The sequence below is a fragment of the Protopterus annectens genome, chromosome 3.part0 (genome assembly GCF_019279795.1).
Source record: "Protopterus annectens isolate FY-2018-M chromosome 3.part0, PAN1.0, whole genome shotgun sequence".
In the NCBI taxonomy this organism is placed as follows: Eukaryota; Metazoa; Chordata; order Ceratodontiformes; family Protopteridae; genus Protopterus; species Protopterus annectens.
Genome location: NC_056731.1, coordinates 50,052,710 through 50,076,882, shown reverse-complemented (window position 1 = coordinate 50,076,882; position 24,173 = coordinate 50,052,710).

Genomic DNA, 24,173 nt, shown 5'->3' with positions numbered 1-24,173 from the left:
GTCGAATTCCAAAGTCTAGGTCCGGCGTCGGTTGTCGTCGCTTCTTCCCTAACGTCAGTGCGACAGGGGTATAAAAGAACCAGCCGACGCCATGTTCTTCAGTTTTTCTTGCCCCAGATGTCAGGTGCCCCCAGAAGGAAGGCAATACATAAAATTATGAAGTAATGCAAGCAAATACACCATAAAAGAATACCCCTAGAGGGGAAGGAGGGAGGGAAACCTGGACTGCAGGTACGAAAGTCAAGTCATTGTGATTGTCCTTGTGGTGCAGCTGAACTGTCTGCGCCACTTCTTTGATTTGGAGGTTGCCATTGGCTGCCCCTGTAAGATCCTCGGTATTTCCCTCTACCTCGGGCACGTCTGCTTTTTCCCATTTGAAACTTGTCAGAGCCGGGGAAGGACCAATTCTTGGAGGGCCAGTTTCTGCTGAATCTGGGTGGCTGAACCTGAAGGAAATCCTTGACTGTCTGTACTGACTTTGCTTTTTCCTCTATGGATTTCAATACATGTTGTGCAGTAGCACCAAAAAGCTTTTGTTTTTCCAAAGGTGCTTCCAGTAACTTTACTTTAACATGGTCAGGTAAACACTGATCCTTCAACCAAGCATGTCTATGTATCACAGCCCCAGTCATAGCTGCCCTACATGAAGCTTCCAGTGCATCATAACCACACTGCAGAAAATGGTTATTAACCTGCTGAGTGTTATGAATATGATCCTGCAGTGCCTTTTTATCAATAGGCTTAGGAGAGGCTAACTTTTTCTGTAAATCATCCAGGAAAAAATCTTGGTACTGAAACATGTGAAAAAGGCAGTTAAGAGACCTCATGGCTAGGGTAGTAGAGGTATATACTTTTTTACCCCATCTCTCCAGGGACCTTGCCTCTCTGTCAGCTGGCAGTGGGTTTTTGGCAGAGGAGGAAGCCACTCCCTTGGGGCCCTGTGAAATAGTTTCTAGATCCACAGAGTGAGCCCTAAAAAGGTGCTTGTGAGTGTCAGGAACCCTATAATATCTGTCCGGCTTGACAGGAGCAGAAGGAAGAGAATCAGGGTTGGCACTGGAGTCAGAGAAAACATCATCCAAAACATCCATAACTGGAGGGATAGCCAAAGGTCTGTGCTGGGGAAGCTTGAGGAAAGTACGAAGCCTTTTCCTGGAGTCAGAGAATTCCTCACCCTGCCAATGAAAATGTTCCCTCATGGAATGCAGGACTTCACCAAATGAGAAATCCTCTGGAGGGGAGGCAGAGGGAATTGATTCCTCAGCATCAGAGTCCTCGTAGGCCTGGAAGGGTTCTTCTTGGGTATCAGAATGCTCAGAATCCCCAGAGGCTTCATCCGAGGAGAGGTCGTCCGCCTGCTCAGTTCTAGGCCTTTTCTCTGCAGGTGGCTGAGAACCCCTGTCCGGATGAGGCTGAGACCCCTGATAAGGGAAATAAGATCTGCAGCCATAGACATGATCTGCTTATCAGATGAAGGGGCCTGGGCAGGTTTAGGATAGGCCTTGGCCTGACTGGCGGCCTTAGCACGTGCAAAGGCCTTGATGGACATGGATACTGGAGGCCTAGCAGCCCCACGTGCAGGCGTTACCTTGTCCACAGGAATGGTGTCGGGTTGATCCAGAACTTCGGTTTCCGGAGGAAAATCAACAACTGGCACCGGAGAGATCTCAGAGACCGAAGGTCGTGTTAACGCTATGTAGTCGGCCTGGAGCGGTTGAATTACCACTTCCGAGGGAACCGGAGCACTAGCAGAGGGTATAGGAGTAGAATCGGAAGAGGACGCGGGCAGAGGATGTCGGTCCCGGTCCTTGCGTTTTTTAGCAGATTGGGTTGTCGGTTGATCCGACGGCATGATATACGCAAAAGATTCACCGAAAAAATCCTCGGCGAATTCTGCCCAGCGCCTGAGAGTGCGCTTATTACAGCAAGCACAGGCAGCACAGGCCGAGACGTCGTGGTCTGGGCCCAGGCAAGGAAGGCAGAGAGAATGGAAGTCCTTATGAGGTATTTGTTTAGCACAAGACAAACAATTAACTTTCTCAATTTGTTCTGACATCGGCTGAGACAAGAATAAATGTTCCCCAACGGGGTACTTAGCTTTTAGATGACTTCGGTACTGAAAACACAGGAGCTGACCGACCGGCACTTGCGAACTGCTTCTGCTTCGGGCACCATGCGGCAAGAAAGACTGAAGAAGATGGCGTCGGCCGATGCCTTTATATGCCAGCCGTTGTGACGTCGGAGAGGAGGCGACACCAGCCGATGCCGGACCCAGACTTTGGAATTCGGCCGACCGAGAGCTGCCTGAGGCAGAACAACCCATATGTTATGACTGCAGTTGCATTCTTGAAGGACCCCCTGGACTGCAGCTGTATTAGCACTCGAACATCTACATTTATGGTAGGTACAAAACTGTACTATGTTCATCGTGCATACAGCTGCAGTCATAACAGATGGGTAGAATCCCAAAGCTAAGAAAGGGGTGATAGGCACTAGGTGGAACTAGGAGGAGCCAAAATGCCCTGCAAGACTGCAGTGGCAAAGCCTGCTCTAGATTTGGAGTATAATGGTAGGTTGTAGTGTTTGGAGAAGGTATGCACAGAACTCCAAGTGGCTGCTTCCAAGATATCCTTGGTAGGAACTCCTCTGAGGAAGGCTGCAGAGGTGGCTGTGGCCCTGGTGGAATGAGTTCTAATGCCTGTAGGAACAGTTTTGCCATGAAAGGAATAGCAAAAGCGTTAGCAGTGGGCTATCCATTTTGAGATTGTCTGCTTGGAAATTGGCTTTCCTGGAGCTCCTACCGCATAGGCCACAAAGAGCTGTTCTGATTTTCTGAAAGGCTTTGTTCTGTCCAAATAACGCAGTTGCCTGTGGATGTCCAAGGAATGTAGTTATCTCTCCCCTTTGTTTTGAGGATTGGGATAAAAAGTAGGTAAATGTATGGCCTGATTTAAAGCTACCCTGGATACCATTTTAGGCATAAAGGAAGGGTTGGTTCGTAATGAAACTCTGTCCTGATGGAAGATGATAAAAGGCTGGACAGCCATGAGCGCCTGTAGTTCTGAAACTCTACGAGCTGAAGTGATAGCCAGAAGGGAAAGCTGTTTTCCAGGACAAATATTGCAAATCTGATGAAGCAGCTGGCTCAAAAGGAGGCAAAGTCAGTTTTTCCAGAATTAAATTTAGATCCCAAGCAGGTATTGGTTGTTTCCTTGGAGGTCTTAAATTCTTAGCCCCTCTGAGGAACTGTCTTAAAAGAGGGTGAGAGAATAAAGGAGGATCAGTGTTGTATTCTGCAGAAATGGCTAAGGCATGGATTCTGATGGAGGAGAACGAAAGTCCACTGCTTAGTAGTTCAGCCAAATATTGTAGTATTTGAGGTAAATTCAGTTTTCCAGGGTTCTGGCCCTTTTTCTCATTCCAGACACAAAAACGTTTCCATTTTGCGGAGTAAGCTTTTCTAGTCGATGGCCTTCTGGCCTCCAAAATGACATCCTGCACCTCCTTGGAGAGTAGGGCCTGCCGTGATGCTAAGGAATCTTCCATGCGGCTAGACTGAGTGTTTTTAGCAGACTGTGAAGAGTTTTGAAGCTGTGCTGAGTCGGAAGAAGAGGCATTAGAGGCAGGGTCCATGGAGGGGAATGAGTCAGGCTCCTCAGGAGTGGGTACCAGTGTTGCCTTGGCCAGTCCGGAGCAATGAGGATCATCTTTGGTCTGTCTGCTCTGGTCTTCAATAGGACTTTGGGCAGCAGAGGAAGAGGCGGGAAGGCATAAACTGTCATTGATGACCAGCTGAAAGAGAGAGCGACCACTCTCCAAGGCCTTTGGGTGGAAGGTCCTCGAGCAGAATTTTGTCAATTGATGATTTTTGTGGGAGGCAAAGAGATCTATGTCTGGCCTTCCCCATTCTTGGATTATTTCTGTAAAAACTTTTGGATGCAACATCCATCCGTGTGGATCTGTCATATTCCTGCTTCGTTTGTCTGCCAGCGTGTTTTCCTTGCCTCGCAAGTACTGTGCTTGTAGTTCCATTTGTAAGTCCATGGCCATGTTCCAAAGTGATATGGCCAGTCTGCATACGGGATAGGAATGTGTTCCTCCCTGCTTGTTTATGTACCACATAACTGTGGTGTTGTCCGTTCTTATCAATAGTTGACCTGGTTGTAGAAGGTCCTTGAAAGCTATAATAGCATTTATTACTGCTAGCATTTCTTTTTGATTGATGTGAAGGTGCTTTTCTTTTTGGGACCATTTGCCCTGAATGCACCGGTCTGTCATGTGCACCCCCCCAGGCGTAGTCCGAGGCGTCTGTTGTGATTACTTGATTTGCTTGAGGCTTGCTGAATGGAAGACCTGCGTTTGCTTGACATGCTTGAGCCCACCACAGAAATTCCTTTTGCAGACATGGAAGTAGTGGTATTATTGTTTCCAAACTGTGGCTGTGTTGAGACCATATGTTTTTTAAGGTATCATTGTAGTTTTCTCATATGCAGCTTTGCACATGGGATTATCAAGATGCAAGATGCCATGAATCCCAGAGCCTGCAGGATTTTCCTTGCAGTCAGCCTGGTGCAATTTGCCAGTGTTTTGAAATATTGAATTAGTTGCCCCTGCTTCTCTGGCGTGAGGTAGGCCATCTGGGTGTTTGTGTCCAAATTGGCACCCAGGAAAATTATATTTCGAGAGGGTATTAGCCTTGATTTCTCTTTGTTGACTGTGTATCAAAGAGAGTTTAATAACATTATTACATATGCCAGATGTTTCAGAAGAATGTGCTTGCTGTCCGCTTGGGTCAGGCAGTCGTCCAAATAAGGGTATATTTGTATCCCTTGAAGTCTGCAGTAGGCAATTACTGATGCCAGGCATTTCGTGAATACTCTGGGCACAGTAGATAAGCCAAAGGGCAATGCAGAGAATTGATAATGGGTTGAACCTGCAAGAAATCTGAGGTATCTTCTGCAATTTTGTCTGATTGGGACATGCAGGTATGCCTCCTTGAGAGGCCCAATGTTACCAGCCAAGACTCCTTGCCCAGCATGGGAAGAAGTTGCTGTAGAGTGAGCATCTTGAATTTTGGTACGAGTAGGAATGTGTTTAGGATGGAAACATCCAAAATAGGTCTCCAATCTTTTACCTTCCTTGGCACCAGAAATAGCCTGGAATAAAAACCTTGACCTTGTTCGTGTGTAGGTACCTCTTGAATAGCTTTCAATTTATGAAACAAAACCATGCTACAACAAAATTGCAAAATTCGCCACAGGGGCATCCTACCGTAGTCACCACTGTCTCTCACTTGCTGAACTGGGCTGGCTTGAACTCCCTCACCTCCTTCAGTGGTATCAACTCTCACTCAACCACAAACTAGTAAATCATCCACTAAATGTCCCATCCCTCCAGAATCTACTCCAACCCTATCGCACCACCAGACCACTAAGATCCAGCAACAAAAATCACTTGCAGATCACTAAAGCCAATAACTCTGCTGGTGAAGCACTATTCTCTTGCGCCATAGCCAAATTATGGAACCCACTCCCACCCACAATTACCTCGGTACCATCATGCACCAACTTCAAAACTTTATTAAAAGCGCACCTAAAAACATGCTGGCTATGCCCTTGCAACTCCCACTCTAATATCATCCACCCCATCCAACTACTACCTTTTTTTCACCTCCACTAACTACCTTGATGATAGCAAGCTCAGATGCTCATAAGCCTAGCACTTATTATACAGCAGGAACCTCTCATTGTTACATTTGTTAATGCCTGTTATGTACTTCACAGATAAAGATTCTAGTTGTCTACTGATGTACTATGTTCTTCATCTGTAAATATGTTGTAAGTAATTTCTATGTTAAATTGTTAATCACTATGTAATCCAATGTAACTACTCTCTGTTTATTTTACTGTCGAGCTTTTCTCCCCGGGCCTCCGCTGAAAATGGACCCACATCCAGTCGGACACTCCCGGTCAACAAATTTAAATAAAATAAAATAAAATAAATAAAATGTTTAGAAGATCTGAAATTTGCTTTTGTGCCTCTGCCCTTTGATTGTGTGGCAGTTTTGGCATGCCTCTCATTTTTGGAAGGGTATGAAAGTGGAATTTGTAGCCTCTGTTTATAATGTCCAGGATCCATTTGTCGTTTGTGACAACATGCCAATTATTTGAGAATAGTGCCAGCTTTCCTCCTAAGGGGGCTGCCATTTGAGACCTGGTTGGCCTGCAAAGGGGAAAGTCATTCGGTTTGCTTTCTGAAAGATTGTGAGTTGTCCTCACCACCTCTTTGTGTAGGAGCTTGCCATTGTCTGCCTCTGTATGATCCTTGTGGTTGTCCTCTGCCCCTCGGGCGCCTGTATCTGCCTCTTTGGGGTCTGTCAGTGGCAAAAAAGGACCAGTTTTTGGAAGGCCAATTTCTACTAAAACGTGGTGGTTGAACCTGCAGAAATTCTTTCACAGTTTGCATTGATTTAGCTTTTTCCTCCATTTTTCGTAATACTTCCTCAGCATTTGCCCCAAATAGTACATCCTTTTGAAGAGGGGCATCTAGTAATTTAGCTTTGACATGATCAGGCAAGGTTTGTTCCTTGAGCCAAGCATGCCTGCGTATGACTGAGCCTGTAACAGCAGCTCTACATGAGGCCTCTAGAGCATCAAAACCACATTGTAAGGTACGTTTACCCACTTGTTCTGCACTATGCATCAAATCCTGCAACTCCTTCAAGTCTGGTTGTTCAGGTTGTGACATTTTACTTTTCAATTGAGATAACAGAGACTGTTGGTATTTTAGCATATGAAACTGACAGTTTAAGGCCCTCATGGTAAAGGTAGTCGAGGTATATACCTTTTTTCCCCACCTTTCTAAGGATCTGGAATCTCTCTCAGAAGGCAATGGACTTTTGGCAATGGAAGCCTTAACTCCCTTGGGTCCCTGTGAGATGGTTTCTAGGTCAGCAGCATGGCTTTTGTAAAGAAATTGGTGTGAGTCAAGAACCCTGTAGTATCTGTCAAGCTTAACTGGAGCTGGAGGTAGAGAGTCCGGGTTAAGGCAGGCCTCCGAGTAAACATCATCTAGGATGTCCAAGACAGGAGGTATAGCCAGAGGCCTGTGCTGGGGTAACAAAAGAAATTCCCTGAGCCTTTTCTTGGAATCTGAATAATCCTGGCCTTCCCAGTGGAAGTGTTCCCTTAAGGTATGCAAAGTTTCCCCAAATGAGAAATCCTCAGGGGGGGGGGGGATACAGAAGGAATAGACTCCTCTGCATCAGAGTCTTCAAAAGGGGAGTAAGCCTGTTCATGATCATCAGAGTGTTCTGAAATAATGGATCCCTGATCAGAGGAAGGGGAATCTTCCTCCACTCTGGGCCTTTTGTCCGGAGGTGGATGAGAACCTGTGATTAGAGTAATTAAATCCTCAGCCATTTTAAGCATCTGTCTCTTAGGCATGGGGCCTGGAGATGGGCCCTGTGTAACTGGTCTCTTAGGGTGCATGGTTGCTTTAGACTTGGTGAAAGCCTTGATGGAGAAAGAAGAGGAAGGTCTTAAGACACCTTGAGTGGAGGTGGACCTGTCCACGTTCTGTGTTTCAACACCAAGAGTGGCTTCGGTATCTGTAGTCGGGGTGTGGGCCGAGGAGCCTGCGACCTCGGGTACAGGAGACACCGCCAAAGATGTGTCGTCGGTAGTCAGGGGCTGCATAGGCGCCTCACTGAGAACGGGACCACATGTAGTCGGCTTTGGCATGGTGTCGGTAGAGGCTGCGGACCTCAAGTGTCGGTCCTTGTCTTCGCGTTTTTTAGACAAAACCGGTGTCGGAGTATCCAATGACATGGTATAGTTAAATGCTTTCCCAAAAAAATGCTGGGCGAACTCCGCCCGATGCTTAATAGTGCGTTTGTTGAAGGTAGCACAACAGTGACAGACCGAGACGTCGTGGTCTGGGCCTAAACAAGGTATACAGAGGGAATGGAAATCCTTATGCGGTATTTGTTTCCCACAAGAAATACAATTATTAACTTTGTCTGACATCGGTCTGAGGCAAGAAAAGTTTCCCCAACGGGGTACTTAGCTTTTAAGAAGACTTTGGTTTTCCAAATTTTTCGTAATCTCAGGAGCTGGCCGACCGGCACTTGCGAACTGCTTCTGCTTCAGGCACCGCGTGGCAAGAAAGACTGAAGAACATGGCGTCGGCTGGTTCTTTTATACCCCTGTCGCACTGACGTCAGGGAAGAAGCGACGACAACCGACGCCAGACCTAGACTTTGGAATTCGCCGATCAGGACCGCCTGACGGCAGGAGAACCCATCTGTTATGACTGCAGCTGTATGCACGATGAACATCGCTACCGCAGCACCACCACCGCGAATATATATATATATATATATATATATATATATATATATATATACATATATATATATATACATATATATATACATATATATATATATATATATATATATATATATATATACATATATATATATATATATATATATACATATACATATATTTATTTCAGTGCTGAGGTTCAAGTCTCTCGAGTGCGTAGCTCGATGGGATTTGGATTTTCTGAGATGCAGCATGTCCATTAATTCCGGGTTGGACATGGCTTTATACGTCAGGCACAGATCGCCTCTGAGCAGGCGGTATGCCACTGAGTAGAGCTGGAGTTTCTTTAACCGGGCAGCATATGGCATCTTTTTGAGCCCTTTGATCCTCTTGGTGAGGTACTTTTGGGGTCTTTCCAGTTGCTGCAGGTGTCTGGAAAGGTACATCCCAAAAGGGGCATTGTACTCAATTATGGGCCTGATGAGGGATGAGTAAAGAGGCACGATGACCTCCCCTGATCTAGATGTGAATCCCTTCATGATTAGGTGGGCTATATAAAATGTTTTTCTAACCACTTTGGCCACATGGTTGTCAAATGAGAGATTGCTATCAACTTGGGTCCCCAGGTCCCTAATGACTTCTTCTGTACTTAATGGATTACCACCTATGTGGTAATTTGTGAGCACTGTTTTTGCCAAAGGGATGACTATACACTTTTTGGCATTTAGCTTGAGGCCATGGCTCTGGCACCAGTTGTCTGTTTCTATGAGGCCCTTTTGGAGGATGCTTGTGTCGGCTGGAGAGTTTATTATGGCGCCCAGTTTGCAGTCATCTGCGAACTTGGTCAGCCACAGTCCTTCCATGTTGGCCTGTACCGAGAAATATATACCGAACAAGAGAGGTCCCAGGACTGAGCCTTGTGGGACGCCACTTGTAACTGGTTTGGAGTCTGACATGGCTCCAGCAATTCTAATCATGTGGGTTCTGTCCTTGAGCCAGTTTGCAACCCATCTAGTGACATAGGGGTTCATATTTAAGCTGGTGAGCTTATCTATAATGCCAGTGGGGTATTGTATCGAAGGCTTTTGCGAGGTCCAGGTAGGCTGTGTGGACCACCTTCTCCTTGTCAATGGCCTTGGTGACTGTTTCAAAGAAATCGACCAGGTTTAAGAGGCAGGATCTGCCCTTAACAAAGCCAAACTGGGTAGGATCCAGTGTCTGTAGGTCCCCAATATCTTTATTTATGAGGTCCATGATGATCCTTTCCATAGCTTTGCAGACCAAGCTAGTCAGGCTTATGGGGCGATAGTTTCCAGGATCCGTTGAGGCACCACCTTTGTGGAGAGGGACCACTGTTGCTGTACGCCACTCTTTGGGTACATATCCTGTAGTAAGGCTAAGATTGAACAGTAGTTTTATGTTTGGGTTTAGCTCTTCTTGGAGTTCATGTAGGACGCAGCCCGGGACACCATCTGGTCCCATTAATGCTGTGTTTTTTGCTTTGGAGAGGGTCTGCAACAGTGAATACATTCGAACATCTACATTAATGGTAAGTGTACACAAATGTACTATGTTCTTCGTGTTTCACTATTGCAGTCATCATATTTGGGTAGATTCCTAAAGCTAAGGATGGGAGGAGGAGATTAGATAGCATTAGGACCAGTTATAAGGCCCTGCAAGACTGCAGTGGCAAAGCTAGCTCTGGATTTAGAGAAAATTGGCAAATGATAATGCTTGGTGAAAGTATGTACAGAACTCCAGGTAGCAGCTTGTAGGATGTCCCTAGTAGGGACATCTCTGAGATAGGCTGTGGAGGTAGATGCAGCCCTAACTGAATGTGGTCTTATCCCCTGTGGGGTAGGTTTTGCATGGTGCTTACAGCAGAAATGAATGCAATGGCCTATCCATTTAGAAATGGTTTGTTTTGAAATGGCCTTCCCCTCTGGCCCTGCAGCAAATGCAACCAGCAGCTATTCAGATTTTGTGAGAGGTTTAGTCCTGTCAAAGTAAAATCTAAGTTGACTGTGTACATCTAAAGAGTGCAGCATACGTTCCCCTTAGTTCTGTGGATTAGAAAAGAAGGTTGGCAAATGAATGGACTGATTTAAGAGCCACACTGGATACCACCTTGGGCATGAAGGAGGGATTGGTCCTGAGGGACACCCTGTCTGCATGAAAGATGATGAAAGGCTCCACTGCCATAAGGGCCTGTAATTCAGACACCCTTCTTGCTGAAGTGATGGCTAAAAGGAAGGCTGTTTTCCAAGAAAGGAATTTCAGCTCTGCATTTGCAGCTGGCTCAAAAGGAGGTAGAGTGAGTTTTTCCAATACAAAGTTAAGGTCCCAGGCTGGAGTTGGGGCTCTCCTAGGTGGTCTTATGTTTTTGGCCCCTCTGAGGAACTGCTTGAGCAGTGGATGAGAGAAGAGGGGTGGTTCAGCGTTGTAATGAGCTGAAATGGCTGAGGCATGAATTTTGATGGAGGAAAAAGAAAAGCCCTTGTGAAGCATCTCAGTTAAGTACTGAAGAATCTGAGGTAAATTGAATGCTGCTGTGCCCTTCCCCTGAGTTTGGTTCCAGGAACAGAATCTTTTCCATTTTTCTGCATAAGATTTTCTGGTACTAGGCCTCCTTGCCTCCAGAATGACATCCAACACTTGCTTACTGAGGGATTGTAACGGAGAGATCAGGTAATTAAGCCAGGCTGCCAGGTTCAGGGTTTGAAGCTGAGGGTGCAGAATCTGGCCCTTCTGCTGGGACAGCAGGGTAGGGGTCTGAGGCAGGTGCCATGGTGCCAGCAGTGACACACTGCACAAGAGAGGGTACCAGTGTTGGCATGGCCAGTCTGGTCTAATCAGAATAGTCCTTGGTTTGCCCTGTTTGATCTTTAGTAGTACCTTGGAGAAGAGAGGCAGAGGAGGAAAGGCATAAACTGATAGGTTTTTCCAGGTGAAGGACAGGGCATCCACTTTCCAAGCTTGTTTGTGGGGAGTCCTTGTGCAGAATTTGTCCAACTGGTAGTTTTGGGGGGAGGCAAACAGATCTTTATCTGGGCTCCCCCATTTTCTTATCAACATGTTGAATGTCTTTGGTTCCAGTTTCCACTCGTGTGGGTCGATGAGATTTCTGCTTAATTCATCTGCCAGTGTATTTAGCTTTCTTGGCAGGTATTGAGCCTGCAGGTGCACTTGGTAGCTCAAGGCTGTGTTCCACAGAGCCATGGCTAGTCTGCAGAGAGGGTATGAGTGAGCTCCCCCCTGCTTGTTTATGTACCACATAACAGTGGTGTTGTCCGTCTTTACCATTAATTTTCCTGGAAGAATGTGGCCCTTGAAGGCTATTGCAGCATTCTGTACAGCTAACATTTCTTTTTGACTGATATGCAGGTGCATTTGACTTGGGTTCCATTTGCCTTGAATGCACTTCCCTGCCAAGTGAGCCCACCTCATGCATAATCTGATGTGTCTCATTTTAGGGTTTGGGCGGCAGGGGTAGAGTGAATGTCAGTCCCCTTGTTTTGGTGGCAGGCCTCTGCCCACCAAAGGAACTCTATCTGTAGGCAAGGTATGACCGGTATCATTGCTTCTAGATCCCAAGAATGTTGACACCATAGGCTTTTTAGATACCGTTGTAGTTTCCTCATATGCAGTCTTGGATATGGAATTAGGAGAATGCAGGAGGCCATGAAGCTCAAAGCTTGCAGTATTTTCCTTGCAGAAAGAAGGGTCTTTGTGGCCATTAGTTTGAAGTAGGCTGTTAAATGAACTTGTTTCTCTGGCGTGAGGAAAGCCATCTGGGAAGTTGTTTTCAAGCTTGCTCCCAGGAATACAATTTGTTGACAGGGTACAAGATGTGATTTATTTTCATTTATGGTGTACCCCAGATAAGTTAGCTATTTTTGTACAAACGCCAGATGATTCAATAGTATGTCCTGGCTTTCTGCCTAAATTAGACAATCGTCCAGGTATGGGCATATTTGAATATTTCTTAGCCTGCAGAATGCAATGACTGGAGCTAGGCACTTTGTGAATACCCTGGGTGCAGTAGATAAGCCAAAGGGCAGTGCAGACAGCTTTGAAGCCTAGTTATCTTCTGCAAGATTCCCTGATTGGGATGTGCAGGTAGGCTTCCTTTAAATCCAGTGTTGCCAACCAGGCATCCTTGCCTAGCACAGGAAGCAACTGGTGAAGAGTTAGCATCTTGAATTTTGGGATCACGAAAAATGTGTTTAGGATAGAGAGGTCCATGATAGGATGCCAGGAGTTGTCTTTTCTGGGCACCAGGAAAAGTCTTGAGTAGAAAACTTGTCCCCTTTCCTCTTCTGGGACAGTTTGAATAGCCTGATACTTGAGAGAGAACTTGCTTTTGAGCCTCTGCCCACTGATTTGGGGGTAGATCTGGCCAACCATTTGGGGTTGGTAAAGTGCGTTAGTGGAATTTGTATCCCTGGGAAACTATATTTAAAACCCATTTGTCCTGGGTAATGAATTCCCAATTTCTGGCCTGCAGAGCAATCTTTCCCCCTAAAGGAGCAAGTTGAGAAGGGCTTGGAAGTTTTAAAGTGAAGTCATTGAGACAGTGTACCATAGGGGGGGTTCTTACTACTCCCTGCTTTGGAAGTAGCAGCCCCATACTACTTAGTCCTGTACGTACATTGGGACTGAAGCCTGGGTGTTCTGCTGGTTCTGGGTTTGGACTGAGAAGGCCTGGGAGAGGCAGGAAAGGACCAATTCTAAGAGGGCCAATGCCTACTAAATCTGGGAGGCTGTACTTGCAGGAAATCTTTAACAGTTTGCATAGATTTAGCTTTTTTCCTCCATCTTTTTAAGTACTACTTCTGCTATGTTGTCAAACAGGCAGTCCTGGTTTAAGGGAGCATCCAGCAATTTAGCTTTAACATATGAAACTGGCAATTTAAGGCCCTAATGGCTAAGGTTGCAGAAGTGTATACCTTCTTATCCCATCTATCCAGCGCCCTGGAATCTCTATCAAAGGGGGTAGGACTTTTGGCAGTAGTAGCCTTAATGTCCTTGGGTCCCTGTGAAATGGTCTCAGGATCCGCAGTAGGATTTTTCAAGAGGAACTTGTGAGAGTTATGAACCCTGTAATATCTATCTGGTTTTCTGGGAGCAGGAGGTAAGGAGTCAGGGGCCAAGCTAGATTCTGAAAAGGCATCATCAACAATGTCCAGTACAGGGGGAATAGCTAAAGGCCTGTGTTGGGGCAGGAGTAAGAAATCCCTAAGCCTCTTTTTAGAATCAGAGCAATCTTGGCTTCCCCAACGAAAATGCTCCCTAAGAGTATGCAAGGTTTCACCAAAAGAGAAATCCTCTGGAGGGGAAGCAGAGGGAATATAGAGTTCTCTGCATCAGAATCCTCATAGGTAGATATGGGTAAATCTTGGTCATCAGAGAAAACAGAAATTGCAGAATCCTGATCAGAAGAATCATAAGAAAACTCAGTCCTAGGTCTCTTAGAGGGGGAAGGTTGGCTTTTCCTGATTAATGTAATAAAGGTCTTCAGCCATTCTTATCATTTGTTTTTTAGGCATAGAGGCCTGACCATGCAGTCTGGGCATCGGTTTTCTAGGCATGGATCGAGTTTTAGTCCTTGAAGAAGAAGATGGTGTTGGTTTAATATGCAAGTCAGTAGGCCTGAATACACCCTCAGAAGCCGGTGCCTGCACAGCGGCTCTGGACCCTTCCAAGGTAGAGACATCCGTAGGTTCCACAGTTGAAACATCTCGTGGCATACCGGACTCCGAATGGATCTCAGTAGTGGCCTGCGAATCTGAAGCAGCGGGTATCAGGTGCTGTGAAAGGATGGAATGGCGTCGGCTGCATGCTTTATACCCCTGACTACCTGATGTCATGGAAGATGAGACAGCAACTGACGCAGGACCCAAGACTTTGATAATCAGGCCGACTGAGGGCTACTGCAAGCAGATAACCCAAATATAATGACTGTAACAGTGAAACAAGAACATATGTAAGTTCTCTGTCAGCTATGGCTTTTGGTGTAGCTGGCAACTGAGTAAATGTCAGGAAAATCTTACTAGGACAGCTGAACTTTATTTGGTGTTTATCAGTCTCTCTAACTGATGGCAGGTGTGTACCCAAGAATACTGAATGCTGTAATTAAATCAAAAGGTGCTTCAAAGTATTAGTTTAAGGGTGTGCACACTTATGCAACCAGCTTATCGGATGTTTGCTTTTATCCCCCCCCCCCCAAAAAAGATTTGTTTTTCAATCCAATTGTACAGGTTATAGGTCACATTAAAGGTGAGAAAAATTTTGAAATTATTTATTATGGTCTCATTTTTTTATATCACAAAAACCTGGCATTTTAACAGGGGTGTGTACACTTTTTATATCCACTGTATATGAGTATGTGTACATGTATACGTATGTGTGTGCGTGTACATACATATACACACATCTATTAATATATATATATATATATATACATATATATATATATATATATATATATATATATATATATATATACATACACACACACACACACACACACACACACACACACACACACACACACACACACACACACACACACACAGAGTGAGTGAGAAGGAAATTAACCTATAAAAGAAAAAACAGAATTGTAGAAGAGTATAGAGATAAAAAATGTACTTATCTAAACAAAGTTGTTTGAGCTAACAATGACCACGTCCTAATGCTGAAGCAGCAAACGGGAGCCAAGGGATCTCGAGAGTAATTTAGAGATAATAGGTAAGGGAAGGAGCTTGAGCTACACAGCCTAAAGTCTGTGAAATGGCTGAAGAAACATCAGTTGAGGAACAGATAAAAAAAGTAGTCAGATCTTTCTTGACTTCTTTGCCATTTTTTTTCTAATGTGTAAGTAAAGCATCCTGGAGGTTCAAAGTGCACATCCAGTCTCCTCTTGACAAGCAAACAAGTAATTGCACTGCCATCAGCCCAGAGCATTTCCTTGGGAATATAGCTGTTTAGGCAGATGAGACCTAGAATTAGCCTGAGCTCCACAGTCTTTTTTGAACTAAAAAAGTATTTGCATTGAAAAAAAAAAACATATCCTCAATTGGAATGCCTTTGACATTTTTTTTGTTCTGAATAAGTTTAAGACCTCTTTTTCTGGACACACACAATGTGATGGCTTACGATGGTCAGACAATGGGTGTGTGTGTGTGTGGCCTATGAAGCATGTGGAAAGGGAACAGTGAAAACTCTGGATATAACTGATAGACATCTGTCTTGATGGACAGTCATGCAGACCAAAAGGAGGGACAAATGACCCTCAACTGCCTCCAGAGTAAGACCGCTAAGCAAAGTTTTCAGGAAGTCTATTGCTGCCACTTCCAGTAATCTTGATTTTTTTTATGTGGAAGCGAGTCACAGCTGATGTCCAGTCTCAAGAACTCTCCAAGGAACCAATGTTGATTTCTCTGTTGCTGTTTACCATTCCTCTACTGCAACTGGTATGAACTCTTCTACATCCTAAAATAAGGTGCTCTGTGGAATTGCAAACAGAAAACCAATAGCTGGCTGGGATTTTCCCTTCTCACTATACTTCACTTTCTCTTTTTGAACCAAAAAAGTCAAGGCAGTTAAAGAACAGCTTGAAATTAATTGTTAAGAAGCAGCCAGGCACAGTACCGATTATCAATGCCAGCACCGTCTGCTCTCTCTGAATCAGCCAGTTACTCACCAGGCACATGGTGAAGTTAGACAGGGATGAAACTAAAGCTGCCTGAGAATTAAGCATGGATTTTAATTCTTTGTCCATCAACTCTTCCAACAGTCCAGGACATCTCACCTGCAACTTCACAATGAAAATGCATCTTATGAGAAAAATAAGCACTCTAATACAAAAGGTGGCTGGTGCATATACATGCTTCCCAGAGCAACCCATTGTACTACACTCCTTATCGAGAAAAGGAATCACAGGATTCAGATGTGGGAACCTTTGTGAGGGCTACCTCAGTGAAAACAACATCAATAACCAGTGTCTGAACACCAAAGTTCAAACAGGGGAGCATCATAGGTAAGGGGAGGAGCTTGGATCAGATGCTAGTGATGCGGCCATCTCGGATCCAATTTGGATCCATATACCCACAAGGTTGAAGATCAAATTAAGTCAACTACTTCAGATTGTATTATTCCTTTTGGTAAAAATGATGTTCCTACTAACTACTACATCAACAGCAACACTAACTATGCACTCAGTGGGGAGAGACCTGGGCGCACAGGTTGACAGCAACCTTACCTTTGACCACGTCTCCACAGTGGTAAGAAGGGCATTCTATACTGCTCATAAGCAAGGGCATTTCATCTAGAAAAATTGTTATAACCTCCCTGTACTCTTCCCTCATCAGGCCAATAATAGAGTACAACGTCCCTTTTGGTACGTACTTTTCCAAGCAATTGCAGCAATTTTAGAAACCACAAAGGTTCCTCAACGAAATTTCAAGGTCTTTAGCATCTGTCCTATGGGGATAGTCTGAAATCACTGTAACTTTATTCTGTTTCATACAGACTCAGAGATGATCTCTGCCTTGCATACAAGGCAATCTCTGATCCTGCTTTACTGGAAATGTTGCATATCCGTAAGTCAAACGGTACACAGGTTACTCACTCTATAGACCTTAACCTGGTATGTAGCATTAACAAAACCTGCTGGGGGGACAGAATTGTCTCACAGAGATTACCACACCTTTGGAACAGACTCCCACTTCATGTAAAACAGAGTACCTCTTTGACTCTCTTCAAATGCAGTCTGGACGGTCGGATGGGTAACCGTAAATTCGCCCCATGGGTTCCACCTGTGTTCCTCTTGGACAGGGGCAACAGGTGCTGACCGTGGAAATAAGGGTAAGAACTTGGCTGGGCTTGTAAGGGCCCTAGGGTCATTAGTCTATTAACTTCATATGATCCTAACTGGTAGACTGAGGGTGCTACAGGAGTGAGCAACAAGTCACCAGTCTCACCTTCCTTAAAAGCAGAGACAGCTGATGATCAGGTGTTGCAACCGCACTTTCCCTTTTGCAGAATTAGGGGAAGGGGGCAGGGGAGGAATCTGCTGCACATTTTGTTGCAGTGTAGTGGGCATGCTGGTACAGCCTCATATATTGCCCATATCCTGACAAACACTCGACAAACCGCATCAGGATAGGACCTTATATCCCATGGTACTTCAAGCACTACTTTCCAATACCCCCACCCCCACCCCCCGGCAAGCATCTCAAATTCAAGAAATTGAATGGCCAGCAAAGGTAAAGGGTGGGAACCACATACCAAATATATCTGATGGATATAAATGCAATAAATTCTTACACTTTTGGAAGGTCCTTGCAATGACTGCAACAGAAATGAATAGAAGTAAACCATACAGAAAAAAGTTTGGTTAGAAACTGCCTGTCGCCTTTTCTTCTCAACCTGAGAAAGACATGATTTTTCACAAGTTTTTAGCTCTCTCCAGATAAAAGTCCGAGTTGTCTGTTTACATTTAAGCAATGAAAATTATTTCTCCCCTAATCTGTGGATTAGAATAGAAGGCAGGAGCTGAACAGTTTGGTTAAGGGTAAATTCTGAGACTGCCTTTGGAACAAAGGACAGATTTGTTCTCAGGGTCACCCAATCCTTGTGAAAGACCACAAAAGGATGAAGATACAAGAGGGACAATAATTCAGAAACCCTCCTAGCCGAAGTTAAGGCTACAAATAAAACAGTCTTCCAGGTTAAGAACTTAAGAGGTAGCTGCTTGTTCAAATGGGGCTTGAGTTAGCTATGCGAGAATAATTTAAATCCCAGGGTCACCTTCTTTCCTGGTGTCAAAAATACAGTGTTCCCTTAAAATGTCTGACCTGAAATACTGCAGATAAAGGAAGAGCCAGTGGCAAAGGGGCAAGGGTGGCTGAATGATGTACCTTTAATGAAGTGTATACTAGGCCAGAGTTTAGCAGTTCACACAGGGAATGAAGAATGAGGACTGCTATTGCTTGAGACCAGGATCGCACTATAGTGGGGGAAAAGGACATATACCTTTGATTTGTTTTAGAGTACTACTTGTCAGTGAAATGAGTTTTAGGTGAAATTAACTTTAGGTGATAAGTGAAATGGGTTTCAGTGAAATGGTCTTTCAGTGAAGTGATATGAATCCGTGTGTGTGTGTGGAGGGGGGGGGGGGCACTCTGGTTTTGCACCCTCCCTGCAAAAAATTCTGTGGACTCCCCTGCTGTGAGGATATCATGCTTCCTCTTTCATTAATCTGCTACTTTCTGTAATGGATAGCCTTTCTGCTACTTCGCTGTTCGTATGGCCTTTGCTTAGCTTTGTGGAAATTCTAGATGTGTATTTGGGAATGAGGATGGACTGGTTGCTTCATTGATTCAACAATTTTCCCTTTCTCTGACAGTTTCTTCAATTTCTTGAGATGGGGCCCAAAAGAACATTTTTTTTCTATAAAGGAGCATTAAGAAACTGTATTATGAAATTGTCCTCTTTCGGCTTTTCCCAGTTAGGGTTGCCACAGCAGAACTCCAGTCCGCTAATGACTGGCAGTGGATTTTTACGGTGTCAAATTGCCAGCCCGATGTCCAACCTTCAAAGAAGGCACACCCATTCACTCACGCACCTACCTGCATGTCTTTAGATGTCACTCGACCACGGGGAGGACATGCAGATTTCCACATAGAAGGCACTCCAGCCGAGAACTGAACAGCAGAACCTCTTGCTGTGAGGTGACAATGCTAACCGCTGCACCACCGAGGCCCAATCCTCTAGCCAGCCTAAAACCTCAGCTAGGCATGTCTCCAGATAGCAGACCTGACTACAGCAGCTGTAGATGCATCATCATAACCATATCTGACAGCATGTCTGTCCATCTGCAATCAGTGTTGACTTAGTCATAAGTGAAGCCTCAACCGTTTCATCCTGAACTCCCCCCCTACAGCATCCTTAAGCTTTTTGAGCATTTCTTCAATGATACTTAATCATGTGGGTATGACAGCTCAGGAATCTGAAGGCCAGGGCTACTTACATGTATACTTTCTTCCTAAACCAGCAAAGTGTTCTAATTTCCTGGTCAGTGGAAAAACTGTTCTGCCACAGAACTGGGAAAACTGTTCTGCCACAGAACCGGTCTAGCTCCTTTAACAAAATCCATGAACAGGGGATCTGCTACTGGATTTTTGTAACAGAAAATGCCATATTCCTGGACCCTAACGAAATTGTTTGAGTCTCTTGGAATCAGCGAGATGGAAGCCCGGTTTTAACAATGCAGCTTCAGGGGCACTCTGCTGGTCCTCCAAAACAGGAAGACAAAGAGAAGTTTATGAAAGCCCAGTCCCAGGAGATGCAAATTTCTTTTTTGGAATGCTGACACCTCTTTGATTTATTACTTTAAGGACCTCAAGATCAAAACTTCTTCAAATTAGAGGTCTTTGGAAGAAAAACCCGGAAGACAGTACCCCCATCTTCTGTAGCCTACCCTAGGCATGAGGACAGCTGAAATGTACATTCCAACACCTCCTCCTCACCCCTGAAAAGACTTCCAACTAAGTTCTACTCTCTCCCTTTCTGCAGAAGGGACTCCCGAGACACATGGTTGGTCAGGGTCTGGCTGCAGGTTCTGAAGAAAACTGAGGAATCTCTGAGCCTGCTTAAACTAATCCTGTTGTGGAAAATGGTATGTTGATGGATGGAAGGAACTGCCATTTGCCAGTAATTGTGAAAGGGTGGACATTAGTGGCCACACACAGGCGTGTATGAATGGCCTGATATCAGGGATATGCAAACTCAAAGGAGGAGAGAGGGGATGAAGTACACCATAAAAGTGAGTACACCCCCCAGCAACAGTTCCCTTCTATAGCTGCAACACATTCTTCAAATTCAGATGCCTAGGAGCCAGCATGCAGTTCATCAGAAATAACTCCTACAGTCCATGAGGACATTCAGGATGCTGAAAACATGACGGCCACCAAAGAAGAAACAGCTGCCTCAGCAGTAACAGGCAAGAGGTCCACGGCTGAAGAGACTATTCTGTAAAGATGACTCTCAAACCTAGGAAGGTCAGATGCACTCGGAGGCTTGTCTGTCTCCTGAAATTTCTCAGTCAGCCCACTTCTTTTTGACATACTTTTCTTTTTGGTTGGTACATCTAAGGAAGTCTAGTGCTGCTGGGCCAAAGAATCTATTTGCCCAGATACAACTGGAGGTCTAACCCTCTTCTTCTAATGGACTTTCTTCTAAACCTCACACAGACAAGCAGACTCATCATGGTCAGGCCCTGAGTGGTATACACATTGCTTATAAAGACTTTGTACAGACACACTAATTCTTTTGTTCAGACACACCATTATCTGAGTGCATGGTGTTAAACATTTGGCTAACTCTAGTACAGTACAATAACACTAAAAACTTAAGAACAAAAAACATCCCACTTGAGGTACTCATCTGCCTAGACTGAAAGAAAAGGTCTAGGATAATGAACTAATGAGCACACCACCACAGTTTTTGTGGCATGCATTTCAACTGCAGCAAGAAAAAAAATGGCACAGGCTGATGCCACCTTAACACCAGAGTGTGCAGACATTCCAGGGAAGGTAAAGACAACTTCAAAAAAACAAAAAAATACAATACCACCAAGACCACCAATCCAAGAAGTAAGCTAATTTAATGAAACACTTAGCACCTCACCTTACACTGCCTTCCAAGAATAAAAACACTACAAAATACTGTTTGCTTATATACAGCATAGTGCACAAAACAATTAATCAATTAAGCATACAATTCAAACCACATACTTCCAATTACATTCTTTGTTGAGTCCCCGAGGCTCTAAAGTACCATACTTTAAAATCAGCAGAGTTTCTTTTTTTAAGAGTTTTTTTAAGACACACATTCACCTATGCCAACTTGAAATTTTTCCAAGACACAACCCCTAAGAGAATCAGGGTTAGAGTTGTGTGCTGTCAAAAAATGACTCCTAAGGGGACCTCTAATTTTTTTATTTTTTATGTCCCTAATATGTTCCTGCAACCGGACCCTAAAACTCCTGTAAGTTTCCCTCATGTAAAACTTCTTATATCCACATCTCAACACATACACTAAAGCCCTCCGTATTACAACTGTAAGGAGAAGGTGGTCAGCACAGCTGGGGGGGGGGGGGTTTCCAACTCTGGAAATCATGTGACTGCAGCACAGATTCTTTTTGTGATGACTGCAACAAGTTATGAGAACAGCTGATCATTTAGTAAACAGGCTCACAGGTGGTTACTATACTGTTAGCTCGAGAGGCATTTTTAAGCTTGGCCAAGCTTATGTCAAATATACAGAAATACTGCTTGTATGTGTCTATACCTCCAAGGAATTTTACAGTTATGACATAGGCTTGTACACATTGACCATTCACAGTCCGCCCTTGTCCATTAGGGACATAGGTATCAAACCACGGTAAATTTGCAATTTCCCAACGACTGGTCCAGGTGACATATGAATATGGTTGGGGATGAACTTTGCTTCCCATGGATGGGAAGCCTGTTCCAGAGAGTGGATAATCTAAGGAAAATACCTGCCCCTCCAACATGTCCTGTTTATGTTGTAGGCAAGGTTTAGGTCCTTAGAACACATAATTCTGATGCGATTTCTTTCATGGATGTGCAACAAATCCATCAGTGTGGGATGAGAAGATGCCTTGTATGCGCTGCATAGATCGTCACACAGCAGGGACAGGGCTTTCAAACAGTCCAAAAGGACTTGTCCTTTACTCCCTGTATTCTTTTTGTAAGAAACCTCTGTTATCTCTAAAACTATGTGAAGTGCCTGGTCAGATACATGCTGAAGGATGCACAGTACTCAGTAACTGGTCTGAGGAGAGCCACAAGTACAGTGGGACAATGACCTCTTTGGCCCTTACATACAAGTGGTGCAACGTAAAAGGATTTTCTCACCACAGTAGATATGTGGTGGTCAAAGGTCAGGTTACAGTCAACATGCACTCCCAGATCCCCAATCACTGGGTCTACTTTAAGGGTTGTATTATTAATGTGGTAATGGTGGGCTGAGATAAACCACATATTATACCATGACCCCCCCCCAAAACGTGCACGCTGATTGGCCAGCGTGCCCGTTGTAAATCGAGTTATACTAATGGAAAAAGGTCCGGTCGCCCGGACTTTTTTCCATTAGTATAACTCGTTTTAAACACTGTCGCTATGTTAAATGGGTTTAACATAGCGATACAGCTTTAAAATAAGCAACAGAGATCTCTGTTGCTTATTTTAAACCTGTCTCGCTATGTTAAACCCATTTAACATAGCGAGACAGTGTTTTAAGAAAAAGCAACGGAGAAAGCAAGATCTCCGTTGCTAGTCGCTATGTTAAATGAGTTTAACATAGCGAGACAGTTTTAAAATAAGCAACAGACATCTCCGTTGCTTATTTTAAAACTGTCTCGCTATGTTAAACTCATTTAACATAGCGAGACACTAAAAAAAAGCAACGGAGATCTTGCTTTCTCCGTTGCTTTTGCCCACAGCTATGATGTACTGCGCAGGCGCGCAGTACATCAGAACTGCCGCGGATGCCAGACATCTGCGGAACGGCAGTAAACAGGCATTATACTATGCCATTATTTAAGAAAAGTAATAGTTTCTTTTCTTAAATAATGTCATGGTATAATAGCAATAACCCACTTCTGGGTGAGGGTAATGCTAAATTTACCCATGGTTGGCTTTGTTTGGTGCCTCGGGCTCGACCAAACCACGCCAACCGTGGGTAAATTTAGCATTACCCACACCCAGGCGTGGGTTATTGCTATAGTAACCAAGGCAGAAAAAACATTTCCTATAAAAAAGGGGGGAAAAGTAATAGTGCAGTAAAGTTCTGGAAGAAAAAGGAAAAAGAATACCTACAGGAAGATGAAATGCTTCAAAGAATACTTAAAAATACTGACAAAGTTTGCAGACGACTGCAAACTGGGCGCCATAGTGGAAAGTGCATCGGACACGGATATCCTTCAGAAGGGACTCACGGAAACAGATAGCTGGTGCCAGAGCCATGGCCTGAAGTTAAACGCCAAAAAATGTATAGTCATACCCTTCGGGAAAAACAAGGTAACCCCAAGCTACCATATAGGTGGCAATCCACTAAGCACAGAAGAGGTTATCAGGGACCTGGGGACCCAGGTTGACAGTGGCCCTTCTTTTGACACTCACGTTGCTAAAGTGGTTAGAAAGACCTTCTACATTGCCCACCTGATCATGAAGGGATTCACATCCAGATCTAGTGAGGTCATTGTTCCCTGTACTCTTCACTTATCAGACCAATGATTGAGTACAATGCCCCATTCGGGATGCATCTCACCCGACATCTGCAGCAATTGGAGAGACCCCAAAAGTTCCTCACCAAAAGGATAAAGGGACTCCAAAATCTGTCATATGCTGCCAGATTGAAGAAACTCCAGCTCTATTCAGTCGCATACCGTCTGCTCAGAGGTGACATGTGCCTGACATACAAGGCCATGTCCAACCCGGAATTAATGGACATGCTCCACCTCAAAAATCCAAATCCACCAAAACCACTAGAGCAAGCGACTTAAACCTTAGCACGGATATAAATAGGACGTGCTGGAGGGATAGATTTATCACTCAGAGACTCCCTATGCTGTGGAATAAAATCCCGGTCCATGTGAGGCAGAGCACCTCGCTGACTCTGTTCAAGAGAAATCTAGACCTGTGGATGGGAGATCGTAGGTTTACCCCGGGAATCATCTCTGTGTCACTGCTGGACAGAGGCACAACAAACTAATGGGCACAGTATTTTTTCATATAAGGGGTGGCGTAAGCC